Raw genomic sequence first — 14,472 nt, forward strand, 5'->3', positions numbered from 1 at the left:
ACGATATGTGGACGACACATTCGTCATTTGACCTCACTGTGAAGCGGAATTGGGAAACTTTCTCCATCACTTAAATAGCCCGCACAAAAATATAAAGTTTACACTTGACACTGAAACAATGGTACTTTGTCATTTCTGGATGTGGAAGTATACAGAGCTGCCAAAGGTAAACTGGGACACAAAGTGTACTGGAAACCAACGCACACTAATCGGCACCTGCGCGCGGACGGCCACCACCACCCAGCTCAAAAGCATTCTGTCCTGCCCGAGCCTATCAGATAAGAGATGAAAATAACATCAAAGAAGAATTAAAGAAACTACAACACACGTTTCGTGCCAACGGCTATGAAGACAACATCATAAGAAAGGTAGCTAAAATCAAAGGGAGCAGAACACCGGAAGAAGGCAAAGAAGAGAAGCTTCCACTGGTACACTTACAATATGTAAAAGGCGTCAGTGAACGGCTAGGCAACGTCCTCTGCCGACGAGGTTTCAAAGCGATTTTTCGAAGCAGTCACAGGATCCACGAAATGATAGGTTCCACCAAGGATGTAGTCAACAATCTTAACACTGCAGGTGTTAACGATCTACGTTGTGAGTGCGGAGCTACCTACATAGGAGAAACAGGGAGACTTGTCAGCTTACGAGTAGCAGTACACGAACGCTATGTACGATTACAACAACATAATAAATCGGCGATAGCGGAAACCACCGTGACTGTGGCCAACCTATCAGGTTCCAGGAAGCCCGAGTACTGGCGAAAGAATCGTGGACGCAAGAACGCAAAATACGGGACGCGATCTAAATTATTAAGAAGCCTGACAACAACAGAGAACATGGCTACAAACTCCCGGCGTCCTGGCTGCTGGCCATCCCAGTCCAACGGTCCGCGAGTGGTCGCAGGGCAGAAGCTACACGGGACACGGACGTATCTGCACGAACAGCTGTAGAGCAACTGTCAGTCCGCTTCCGCGCACACCAGGAGGAAAACTTGCCGACCAGAAGCCGAACGCTGATTGGCAGACAGCTACCAATCGTTGACGACATGGATACCCACGAATAGCCTCTTTCCTTCCATCTTCCCTTATGTCATGACAAGTCAATCATATTAGAGAGCCAATTTAAAGTTTTACAAAGTGACTTCAGACAGCGATAGTCTGTAATAAATAGAAGCACCTGTTGTTGTTGTGGTCTTCAGTCCTGAGACTGGTTTGATGCAGCTCTCCATGCTACTCTATCCTGTGCAAGCTTCTTCATCCCCAATACGTGCTGCAACCTACATCCTTCTGAATCTGTTTAGTGTATTCATCCCTTGGTCTCCCTCTACGATTTTTACCCTCCACGCTGCCCTCCAATACTAAACTGGTGATCCCTTGATGCCTCAGAACATGTCCTACCAACCGATCCCTTCTTCTTGTCAAGTTGTGCCACAAACTCCTCTTCTCCCCAATCCTATTCAATACTTTCTCATTAGTTACGTAATCTACCCATCTAATCTTCAGCATTCTTCTGTAGCACCACATTTCAAAGGCTTCTATTCTCTTCTTGTCCAAACTATTTATCGTCCATGTTTCACTTCCATACATGGCTACACTCCATACAAATACTTTCAGAAACGACTTCCTGACATTTCAATCTATACTCGATGTTAACAAATTCCTCTTCTTCAGAAACGCTTTCCTTGCCATTCCCAGTCTACATTTTATATCTTCTCTCCTTCGACCATCATCAGTTACTTTGCTCCCCAAATAGCAAAACTCCTTTACTACTTCAAGTGTCTCATTTCCTAATCTAATTCCCTCAGCATCACCCAACTTAATTCGACTACATTCCATTATCCTCGTTTTGCTTTTGTTGATGTTCATCTTATATCCTCGCTTCAAGACACTGTCCATTCCGTTCAACTGCTCTTCCAAGTCCTTTGCTGTCTCTGACAGAATTACAATGTCATCGGCGAACCTCAAAGTTTTTATTTCTTCTCCATGGATTTTAATATCTACTCCGAATTTTTCTTTTGTTTCCTTTACTGCTTGCTCAATATACAGATTGAATAACATCGGGGAGAGGCTACAGCCCTGTCTCACTCCCTTCCCAACCACTGCCACCCTTTCATGTCCCTCGACTCTTATAACTGCTATCTGGTTTCTGTACAAATTGTAAATAGCCTTTCGCTCCCTGTATTTTACCCCTGCCACCTTCAGAATTTGAAAGAGATTATTCCTGTCAACATTGTCAAAAGCCTTCTCCAAGTCTACAAATGCTAGAAACGTAGGTTTGCCTTTTCTTAATCTAGCTTCTATGATAAGTCGCAGGGTCAGTATTGCCTCACGTGTTCCCATATTTCTACGGAATCCAAACTGATCTTCCCCGAGGTCGGCTTCTACCAGTTTTTTCCATTCGTCTGTAAAGAATTGGCGTTAGTATTTTGCAGCCGTGACTCATTAAACTGACCGGTAATTTTCACATCTGTCAACGCCTGCTTTTTTGGGATTGGAATTATTATATTCTTCTTGAAGTCTGAGGGTATTTCGCCTGTCTCATACATTTTGCTCACCAGATGGTAGAGTTTTGTCATGACTGGCTCTCCCAAGGCTGTCAGTAGTTCTAATGGAATGTTGTCTACTCCTGGGGCCTTGTTTCGACTTAGGTCTTTCAGTGCTCTATCAAATTCTTCACGCAGTCTCATATCTCCCATTTCATCTTCATCTAAATCCTCTTCCATTTCCATAATATTGTCCTCAAGAACATCGCCCTTGTATAGTCCCTCTATATACTCCTTCCACCTTTCTCCTTTCCCTTCTTTGCTTAGAACTGGGTTTCCATCTGAGCCCTTGATATTCATACAAGTGGTTCTCTTTTCTCCAAAGGTCTCTTTAATTTTCCTGTAGGCAGTATCTATCTTACCCCTAGTGAGGTAAGCCTCTACATCCTTACATTTGTCCTCTAGCCATGCCTGCTTAGCCATTTTGCACTTCCTGTCGACCTCATTTTTGAGACGTTTGTATTCCTTTTTGCCTGCTTCATTTATTGCATTTTTATATTTTCTCTTTTCCTCAATTAAATTTAGTATTTCTTCTGTCACCCAAGGATTTCTACTAGCCCTCGTCTTTTTACCTACTTGATCCTCTGCTGCCTTCACTGCTTCATCCCTCAAAGCTATCCATTCTTCTTCTACTGTATTTCTTTCCCCCATTCTTGTCAATTGTTCCTTTATGATCTTCCTGAAACTCTCTAAAACTTCTGGTTCTTTTAGTTTATCCAGGTCCCATCTCCTTAAATTCCCACCTTTTTGCAGTTTCTTCAGTTTTAATCTACAGTTCATAACCAATAGATTGTGGTCAGAATCCACATCTGCCCCTGGAAATGTCTTACAATTTAAAACCTTTTTCCTAAATCTCTGTCTTACCATTATATAATCTATGTTATATCTTCTAGTATCTCCAGGGTTCTTCCATGTATACAACCTTCTGTCATTATTCTTGAACCAAGTGTTAGCTATGATTAAGTTATGCTTTGCGCAAAATTCTACCAGGCGGCTTCCTCTTTCATTTCTTAGCCCCAATCCATATTCACCTACTATGTTTCCTACCCTCCCTTTTCCTACTCTCGAATTCCAATCACCCATGAGTATTACGTTTTCGTCTCCCTTCACCACCTGAATAATTTCTTTTATCTCATCATACATTTCATCAATTTCTTCGTCATCTGCAGAGCTAGTTGGCATATATACTTGTACTACTGTTGTCGGCGTAGGCTTCGTGTCTATCTTGGCCACAATAATGCGTTCACTATGTTGTTTGTAGTAGCTTACCTGAACTCCTATTTTTTTATTCATTATTAAACCTACTCCAGCATTACCCCTATTTGACTTTGTATTTATAACCCTATATTCACCTGACCAAAAGTCTTGTTCCTCCTGTCACCGAACTTCACTAATTCCCACTGTATCTAACTTAAACTATCCATCTCCCTTTTTAAATTTTCTAATCTACCTGCCCGATTAAGGGATCTGACATTCCACGCTACAATCCGTAGAACGCCAGTTTTCTTTCTCCACCTATCCCCATGCAAATCCAGTCGTGCCCTGAGGAACGCCATTGCAATTCGGCCGAAACGTCGGTTTTAGTTTATTATTGTTGTTATTTTTTAGCAATGATGCGGCGTAATACCCAGGAGTATTTTAATCACTATGACACCAGCCGCAGAAGCCTACGTTCTTATATCATAGACTGATTTTCTCTGCCAGATGTGGCAACCCTGCAGGCTTGCGTAGGCACAATATCTTTGACCTGGGTCTATAAGCTGCTTCTAGTCCAAGCGGCACATCGATGCAACTGCTCAGTCGTGAGTTGTGCTGTAATAAGTTAATACATGCTTGAGTCTCTCGCCACGGAAATGGAACCGCATAATATTGCGCAACGGTACGCCATTTTTTTTTGCGTTAAATTGGGTGAAAACGCGACGACAACTTACGGTAAGCTTCAAAAGGCTTTTGGAGAGGAGTTTATGTCAAGAGCTCAAGTTTTTCGTTGGCGTAAAATGTTTAGTGAAGGAAGAACGAATGTTGAAGGTGAAGACCACAGTGGACGACCATCAACCTCATGGACGGATGTCAACTTGGCCAGAGTGTGTGAACTCGTACGATCTGATCGAAGATTATCCGTGAAAATGATTGCAGAAGAACTGAACATCAATCGAGAAACGATTCGTCTAATAATAACTGAAGATCTTGGTATGGGAAAGATTTGTGCGAAAATTGTCCCCAAAAACCTCACACTACAACAGCGAGAAACACAGCCAATCTGTTAGAGCAAACGGAAATCAATCCAGAATTGTTGAGCCGTGTTATCACTGGTGCGAATATTACTACAAAGAAATTTTAGAAAGACTTTGTAAAAGAGTTCTTCGTGTACGTGCCAATATTGCTGATAATTGGATAATTGGATTGTGCATCACCATCATGCGCCATCCCATACTGCTCTGTCAGTACAGCAATTTTTAACCTCAAAACAAATTTCAGTATTACCACATCCACCTTATTCGCCAGATATCGCTCTGTACGACTTTTCTCCATTTCCAAGAGTCAAAACGGCGGTCAAGGGACACTATTTTCAAACAACACAAGATGTTCAAAAAGCTGTGACGAGGGTCTTAGAGGATATTACAGAAGATAAGTTCCAGGAAAGTTACTATCAATGGCAGAAGCGCTGGAAAAAGTGTGTGCAATCAGAAGGGAACTACTTTGAAGGAGACAACACTAAACTTGACTAAACCGGTAAGCAACATTTTTTTCACTTCAGTCTCGTTACTTTATTGTCGCACCTTGTATACAATCGGTGTATTCCGAATTGATTTTTCAAATGAAAATTGCTTTTTCGTCATAACATAAATTCTGAGTAATAGTAGTTAGCTCTAATGTAACACAACAGACACTTTTGAACGCTACACAAAACTGCTTGAAATTACGCGTCTCTTTCCATATCGATCGTTTTACTTTAATTTACTTTTTCAACTACCTTTGTGTGGTTCGGGTTACGTATTTAGTTTGTGTTTTAGAAATTATCACGAGGTTTGCTATGTGCATTGGAAGTCATCTGACTGGTTTTGTGGGACACGCCTTGCATCAGCTCATCCTGCGAGACTGATATGACGACACTTCTTTTCTTACTATATTCCAATGCATCTACGTCCAGAGGAACAGGCATTGCGGTGACTACCAGCTATTATGAAATACATGAAATGTAATCGCAATTGCGAATATGGACAACCTTCAACAATATAATGGAATGACGACGGTGAATATTTGTGCAGGACTGGGAATGGAACCCTGATTTCTAGGTTGTCGGGACTCGTAGCCTTAACCACTTCGGCTACATAGTCACACTTCACGGCTAGACCCAAACTCTTCATGTGTCTACAGCTTGTACTCGTACACTGATTACGTACACTGAAGAGCCAAAGTAATTGGTATTGGTATGCACATTCAAATACAGAGATATGTGAACAGCCAGAATACGCCGCTGCGGTCGGCAACACCTAAATAAGACAAGTGTCTGGCGCAGTTGTTGGATCGAGTACTGCTGCTACAATGGCAGGCTATCAAGATTTAAGTGAGTTTGAAGATGGTGCTACAGTCGGCGCACGAGCGATGGGACGCAGCATCTCTGACGTAGGGATGAAGTGGGGATTTTTTCGTACGACCATTTCACGAGTGTACCGTGAATATCAGGAATCCGGCAAAACATCAAATCTCCGACATCGCTGCAGCCGGAAAAACATCTTGCAAGAACGGGACCAACGAGGATTGAAGAGAATCATTCAACGTGACAGAAGTGCAACCGTTCCGCAAATTTCCGCAGATTTCAAAGCTCGGCCAACAACAAGTGTCAGCATGCGAACCATTCAACGAAACGTCATCGATATGGGCTTTCGGAGCCAAAGACCCACTCGTGTACCCTTGATGACTGCACGACGCAAAGCTTTACGTATTGCCTGGACCCGTCAACATCGATACTGGACTGTCGATTACTGGAAACATATTGGCTCGTCAGACGAGTCTCGTTTTGTCGACGACTTGAAACATGTTGCCTCGTCGGACGAATCTCGTTTCAAATTTTATCGAGCGGATGAACCTGTACGGGTATGGAGTCAATCTCACGAATCCATGGACTCTGCACGTCAGCTGGGGAGTGTTCAAGCTGCTGGAGGCTCTGTAATGGTGTGGAGCATGTGCAGCTGGAGTAATATGAGACTCCTGATAAGTCTAGTATACGACTGTGATAGGTGACACGTACGTAAGCATCCTGTCTGATCACCTGCATCCATTCTTGTCCATTGTGCACTCCGACAGGCAATTCCAGCAGGACAATGTGACACCTCACACGTCCAGAATTGCTACAGAGTGGCTCCAGGAAAGCTCTTTTAACACTTCCGCTGGCCACCAAACTCCCCAGACATGAACATATTGGGCATATTGGGATGCCTTGCAACGTCCTGTTCAGAAAACGTCTCCATCCACTCGTACTCTTACGGTTTATGGACAGCCCTGCAGGATTCATGGTGGCAGTTCCCTTCATCACTACTTAAGACATTAGTCGAGTCCATGCCACGTCGTGCTGCGAAACTTCTACGTGCTCGCAGGGGCCCTACACTATATTAGGCAGTTTGTTTGGCTCTTCAGTGTATATTCCCGTACAGGAGAGACAATTTAAATGAATGTCGCTTGCTCGGTATCGACCGTTTGTTCATATTAGCAAATGCGGACACATTTCACATATTTCATAACAGCTGGAGTCGCCGCAGTGCCCGTTGCTTCCGAAATGCGTGCACTGCAATGTCGTATTTATCCGACGATACCGGACAAACGACATTCAGTTGGAACGGCTCCCCTCTACAGGAATATACAAGATCAATGTACTAGTCCAGGTTTTACATACATGGGTGACGACATAGGGAAGTCAAGGATTCGGACGACGACATAGAGAAGTTAAGAGTCTGGCTGTGAAGCATGTTCAAACAGCCAGAGTGGTTAAGGCGACCGCTCGCGACTAGGAGGAAATCCGGGTTCGATTTCCGCTCCGGCAAGAATTCTGAAATGTCGTCATTCCATTATACAGCTGAAAGCGACCATATTCGTAACTGTGGATACATTTCATGTACTTCTTCCTTTTCTTGTACCTGTGTCTCGCATCGGTGTAGGATCGGCAAGGTTAATAAGGGCGAGCCACGTGGCTCGATCAGCGACATTTCCGACGCCGGTGTGGTTCATCTTTCCAGTGGCGTGCGCAGAGCGCGCTGGCGCCACCTACCGGGCCGATCGGGGAGCGAGCGGTGATCTCTAGCGAGTAGCGAGGATTTTGCTTTGGGACGCCGAGCAGTAACGTCGTTTGCCAAGTCTGACGGACAGCACAGGCACCGTGCGAGGATGCAGGAAGAGGACATCTAAAAAGGGCTGTTTACCCGGGTGACGGCGCCGTAGGAAATATCGCCGGCGTGGAAGTAGTCGCGTTACTGGGAAACCTTTGGTGTATTTCGCCTCTTGCATGTCTCCTGGCACCGGGATCTGCGGCGGCTGGCTTCGTCGAACAAGAGAGAGGGTGAGGACCTTGCTTGTGCTGTAAGTTGTGGCCGGAATCGACTACTGGCTTCAGTGCTGTTGACTTCATTTTCTTGGCCAGCCGTTGCTACTCCTACTGAGCCTGTCCTCGAATGTGTTTACTTCAACTTGCTTAGTACGCAAGGTTCTAGTGAGAGCTGTACGTGATGTGATGATTAACATCTATTGGGACTTCGAGTGCTGATAGATTCTGTTGGTAGATTGCTACTGTTAACCGTCATTGAAAGCAGTTTGGCTGCTCCTTGTCTAAGTGCCGCCTGGTTATTGTATTTATATCACACGACAGAGTTAAGCTAGCAATTGCTAGAGATGTACATGGATAAAATTTTCCCTGGATATATTTTGCTACGAATTGCAATAATATTACTGTTACGTTTCTATCTGAAGTGAAAGTGTGTCTGAGAGACACGTTGTGAGTGTGGGATTGATCTGAGATGTTAGTCTGCACAACGGATTAATCTGAGCTGTACCCTTTACCCTGTGGCTCCTGCAGGATGCAATTTCTGCCCCCGCACTACTACAGAAGTCAGACAGACGCTCCTAACGCTCTAAAGAGAAACGCCTGAAAAACTTTCAGCAATCTTCTGTAGTCGTCCACTGTATGGAAATGACACAAAAATTCACAAAATTTCTTACGTAACTAGTGGGATACTTGGGTACTGGAGTAGTGCTAGTTAGTGTAATAAAAACATGAAACTAACGAAAATTATTATGTATTTTGCTAAAATTCTGAGAAATCACAATGGCACTTTTAGTTATGAACTTAACACATTATTTCCTGGTTCTTTTCGGAATGTGAAATTATCTCTTAAGGATAGAATTTACTAATGAAATTTCTGTACAAAGTTTAAGATTGTTATTGACTTGACAGAATGGCTGAGAGCTGCGCCTACTCAACATGAATAATTATCCGTTAGAATGTTGCTAGGTATGGTCGAGGCTGTTGCATGTGAAATGCAGTGAAGTGTACTGTTGTGGAGGAAATGTGGGGCTCGAAACAGCTGTAGTGCACAATACCGTAAGCTGTGATGACTGCTGTCTGCGCCGCTTGCTGCTGGCAAATAAGATAATTCTTGTTCTGTCTGGGTTGACCTTCGCCAATCAAACTCTTCCACGCCTTGTTGAAGTCAAGGACTCCTATTCGCCCCTAGTCTAACTATTGGAGTGGCACACCGATCAGATAACCAGTCCACTGTGATGCCACTCAAAAATTTGCTCGCAGGTGTTTAGCTACAACTCTGTCCGTTCACACCGCACACTAAGTGTGTCGGCCAACACAGTGAACAATGCTTAATCGCAAGGACTCAATATAGAGTTGCAGTTTGATTCGCTCTCAGCAGAGGTGCTCTCCCAGTGAAGTACTAAGGAGAGACTTGTTCCTCGCTCTTTGAGTACACGTATGAGCGCACACGCTCTCGTTATGTGTTCTCGCTCCAAGATCGACAACGGAACAGCTGCTCTCCACGCCAGACATGAAGGGGTATATCTTTCGGTCTCTTCCATTACTCCTACAGCTCAAGGCATCAGAAATATCGTCTGCCAATCAGCATTGCTCTTCTGAAATGGGAGAATGACGTTTCGTTTAAGGCGACCAATCTGGAAATCCATAGCACTGGCGTTTGGCGTTTGCTGTCTCCCTGTGAAAATCTCTGAAACTGCGTGCTATGTGTAAAGAATGCGTAGGCTAGCTGCTCCCACACAATGTAGCGGAATTTGCTTTTAAGCCGAACATGGGGTCGTTCCTCCTTTCCCTCTGGCACACGCTGTCTGCTCCACAGGCGGTCACCGGCCAACATAGATAGGCTGGGTCGTCCTCTGAAGGAACCGGCGTCCCGTTGTGCGGTTTCTCTCCTGAACTAAAATCTTCTGTGACCGTCGTGTCTGGAATGTATGTGTGTACGCCAGCCTCGACTATTTCAACCCCGGTGCGCTTACTTGTTATTTGCATATCGTTTTCGTGAATTCATACAAGATTGACTTTAACTTATAGAGTTTCGGTTAGATTGAAGCGTCTTGATGTGCGGAATATGATTGTGAGGGCAGAATATGTAAGCAATGAAGGTCAGGAGGCCACGAGGTCTTACAACGTGTCTAATTCTAAATGAGCAGTTTCATAAATTCCTACAAGTTACTGAGAGGCCAGTTGTTACTGTGTGTTTAAATAGTTTTAAACTGATTCTATTAATGAAAGTACAAGAATTCCTTCAATGACAGCATGTGCATATGGTAATTAATTCTGATTTATTGTTCTTCAGGTTGATCATAGTTTTTGAGTGAATAATTTTTAACTCATTTTACTAAATGTGTAATAGACCATAAGTACTGTAATTTATGAACGTTCAAATTTTGAAGTAACTTGCTCTCACCTATATGGTAATTTTTTAAAATGTGTTGATGGTTTTATTTTTTATTTGTCTTGTTTAAAAGTGCCAAATAAATGTTCAGTGCAACTGTAGATGGTGACAGCCTGTTGGGTCACTTGGTCCAGTCCTACCACCTCACAGCCTATTGTGGTGAGCTTGTGTCGTTGTGTAAAAGTTGAATTCCATGCTGTGCTGACACATCAAAGGTATTTGGCACAGTTGTTTTATTGTCTGACCGGATTCCCTTCCTATAGCCACCCAATTGTCCCTCTGGGGGGGGGGGGGGGGCGGAATACCATATGTGTACTCTCAACTGTCTGTGCGTCGTGTTATTCATATGAAAATTATCGAAGTGTTTGAAACGTTCGCGAATTGTTTAAATGAGGCCAGACTTGGGTACGAGGGCGGTATTCACCTAGTGGGATGTGGGAAACCGCCTAAACACCATATTCTGACTGGCCGACGCACCGACCGTCGTCATTAATTCGCCAGGCGAATTCGATATGAGGCTTGTGTACCTCCCAGTCCTGTAAGTGACGCTCTATCGTGTATGGACAGGTTGATATGAGAACACTGGTCATCTTAATCATACAGTGTAGGCTTTCACGGCCGGTGTTGTCTTCAGTTAAAACTTCCAGGCAGATGGAGACGAAGTGTTAGATGGAAATTATATACACCACTGGCCATTAAAATTGCTACCATGCAGATGATAAACGGGTATTCATAGGACAAATATATTATACTAGAACTGACATGTGATTACATTTTCACGCAATTTGGGTGCATAGATCCTGAGAAATCAGTACCCAGAACAACCACCTCTGCCCGTAATAACGGCCTTGATACGCCTGGGCATTGAGTCAAACAGAGCTTGGACAGCGTGTACAGGTTCAGCTGCCCATGCAGCTGCAACACAATACCACAGTTCATCAAGAGTAGTGACTGGCGTATTGTGACGAACCAGTTGCTCGGCCACCATTGACCGGACGTTTTCAGTTGGTAAGAGATCTGGAGAATGTGCTGGCCAGGGCAACAGTCGAACTTTTTTTGTGTCCAGAAAGGCCCATACAGGACCTGCAATATGCGGTCATACATTATCCTGCTCAAATGTAGGGTTTCGTAGGGATCGAATCAAGGGTAGAGCCACGGGTCGTAACACATCTGAAATGTAACGTCAACTGTTTAAAGTGCCGTCAATGCGAACAAGAGGTGACCGAGACGTGTAATCAATGGCACCCCATACCATCACGCCGGGTGATATGCCAGTATGGCGATGACAAATACACGCTTCCAATGTGCGTTCGCCGCGATGTCGCCAAACACGGATGCGACCATCATGATGCTGAAACAGAGCCTGGATTCATCCGAAAAAAATTACGTTTTGCCATTCGTGCACCCAGGTTCATCGGTGAGTACACCATCGCAGGCGCTCATGTCTGTGATGCATCGTCAAGTGTAACCGCAGCCATGGTCTCCCACCTAATAGTCCATGCTGCTGCAAACGTCGTCGAACTGTTCGTGCAGATGGTTGTTGTCTTGGAAACGTCCCCATTTGTTAGCTCAGGGATCGAGACGTGGCTGCACGATCCGTTCCAGCCATGCGGATAAGATGCCAGTCATCTCGACTGTTAGTGATACGAGGCCGTTCGGATCCAGCTCGGCGTTCCGTATTACCCTCCTGAACCCACCGATTCCATATTCTGCTAACAGTCATTGGATCTCGACCAAAGCGAGCAGCAATGTCGCGATACGATAAACGGCAATCGCGATAGGCTACAATCCGACCGTTATCGAAGTCAGAACGTGATGGTACGTATTTCTCCTCCCTACACGAGGCATCACAACAACGTTTCACCAGGCAGTGCCGGTCAACTGCTGTTTGTGTATGAGATATCGGGTGGAAACTTTCCTCATGCCAGCCTTGTGTGAATGCTCTGAAAAGCTAATCATTTGCGTATCACAGCATCTTCTTCTTGTCTGTTAAATTTCGCGTCTGTAGCACGTCATCTTCGAGATGTAGCAATTTTAATGGCCAGTAGTGTACATCGACCACGGCCTCTCAGCCCGGAAGTTTTAACTGAAGACTGTTCATCTCAGTTTTGAGACTTTTTAGAGAAGAGTTTTGAAGCAATTGATATATTTCAGCCGAAGGACGATGTCAAAATCTCTCGAATAACTAGATTTATTTGAAAGACGATGTTTTAATGACTATCGGTTGGTGTAGGAAGATAACAAGAGGAATAATGCTCCTGTTGGAGCACAAAAAAGGCGAATACATTCGTCTTTAAAAGGCTTTGACAGAAGTGGCGAAGCAGCTGCCTCAACCCGCCTTTCTCATCAAAATCTTTGGCATGTGAACGTATTCTCGCCTTTGTGTGCTGAAGGAGAATAGCAGTAACAGCGGTGGTGGAAGAGAAAGGAGACAGTGCGAGTAGGAGGGAAAGAGAGAGGAGACAGTGACGGTTAGAGAGAGAGCAGTTGGCAGTCAAAGGGAAAGAAAGAAAGATGAAGGCAATAGAAGTTGAAGCCAAATGGAGAAGAGAGATTGCCGGTCAGTTGGAGACAGTGACAGTAGAAGAGAAAGAGAGATGGATGGATATAGAAGCAGTGGGAGCAAATGAGACTCTGCAAATGAAAAATATAGATGGATGGATACCATACATACACTTGCGGGGGGGATTCCGGACCCTCGCAGACCGCCGCCAAATCGTAATATGTAGCTATGAGGGGCGCGTTTTGGATCGAAATATTATAAACGCATGGGTATAGGGGAAAAAAATTCCCCATCCCCCAGACTTGTTGAGCTGTTGGGTTGTGGTGGAGACATTGACGGTAGGTTAGAAAAGGAGGCAATGTAAATCAACAGAAGACAAAGGAGGCAGTGGCAAAGAAACTTATATACAGGGTGGTCCATTGATCATGACTGGGCCAAATATCTCACGAAATAAGCGTCAAGCGAAAGAACTACAAAAAACGAAACTTGTGTAGCTTGAAGGGGGAAACCAGATGGTGCTATGGTTGGCCCGCTAGATGGCGCTGCCATAGGTCAAACGGATGTCAACTGCGTTTTTTTTTTAATAGGAACCCCTTTTTTTATTACATATTCGTGTAGTACGTAAAGAAATATGAATGTTTTACTTGGACCACTTTTTTTGCTCTGTGATAGATGGCCCTGTAATAGTCACAAACATATGGCTCACAGTTTTAGACCAATAGTTGGTAACAGGTAGGTTTTTTGAATTAAAATACAGAAAGTCGGTACGTTTGAACATTTTATTTCGGTTATTCCAATGTGATACATGTAACTTTGTGAACTTATCATTTCTGAGAACGCATGCTGTTACAGCGTGATTAGCTGTAAATACCACATTAATGCAATAATGCTCAAAATGATGTCCGTCAACCTCAATGCATTTGCCAATACGTGTAACGACATTCCTCCGAACAGCGAGTAGTTCGCTTTCCGTTATGTTCGCACATGCACTGACAATGCACTGACGCATGTTGTCAGGCGTTGTCGATGAATCATGATACCAAATATCCTTCAACTTTCCCCACAGAAAGAAATCCAGGGACGTCAGATCCGGTGAACGTGCGGGCTATGGTACGACGACCAATCCGCCTGTCATGAAATATGCTATTCAATACCGGTTCAACTGCACGCGAGCTATGTGCCGGACATCCATAGTGTTGGAAGTACATCGCCATTCCGTTGCCCAATAGTGCATATTATGGCGGTTTACGTTACCGCTGTTGGTGAATGACGCTTCGTCGCTAAATAGAACGAGTGGAAAAAATATGTCATCGTCCCGTAATTTCTTTTGCGCCCAGTGGCAGAACTGTACACGACGTTAAAAGTCGTCGCCATGCAATTCCTTGTGCATAGAACTATGGTATGGTTGCAATCGATGTTGATGTAGCATTCTCAACACCGACGTTTTTGAGATTCCCGATTCTCGCGCAATTTGTCTGCTACTGATGTGCGGATTAGCC

Source organism: Schistocerca piceifrons, chromosome 9, assembly GCF_021461385.2.
Source record: "Schistocerca piceifrons isolate TAMUIC-IGC-003096 chromosome 9, iqSchPice1.1, whole genome shotgun sequence".
Taxonomy (NCBI): Eukaryota; Metazoa; Arthropoda; class Insecta; order Orthoptera; family Acrididae; genus Schistocerca; species Schistocerca piceifrons.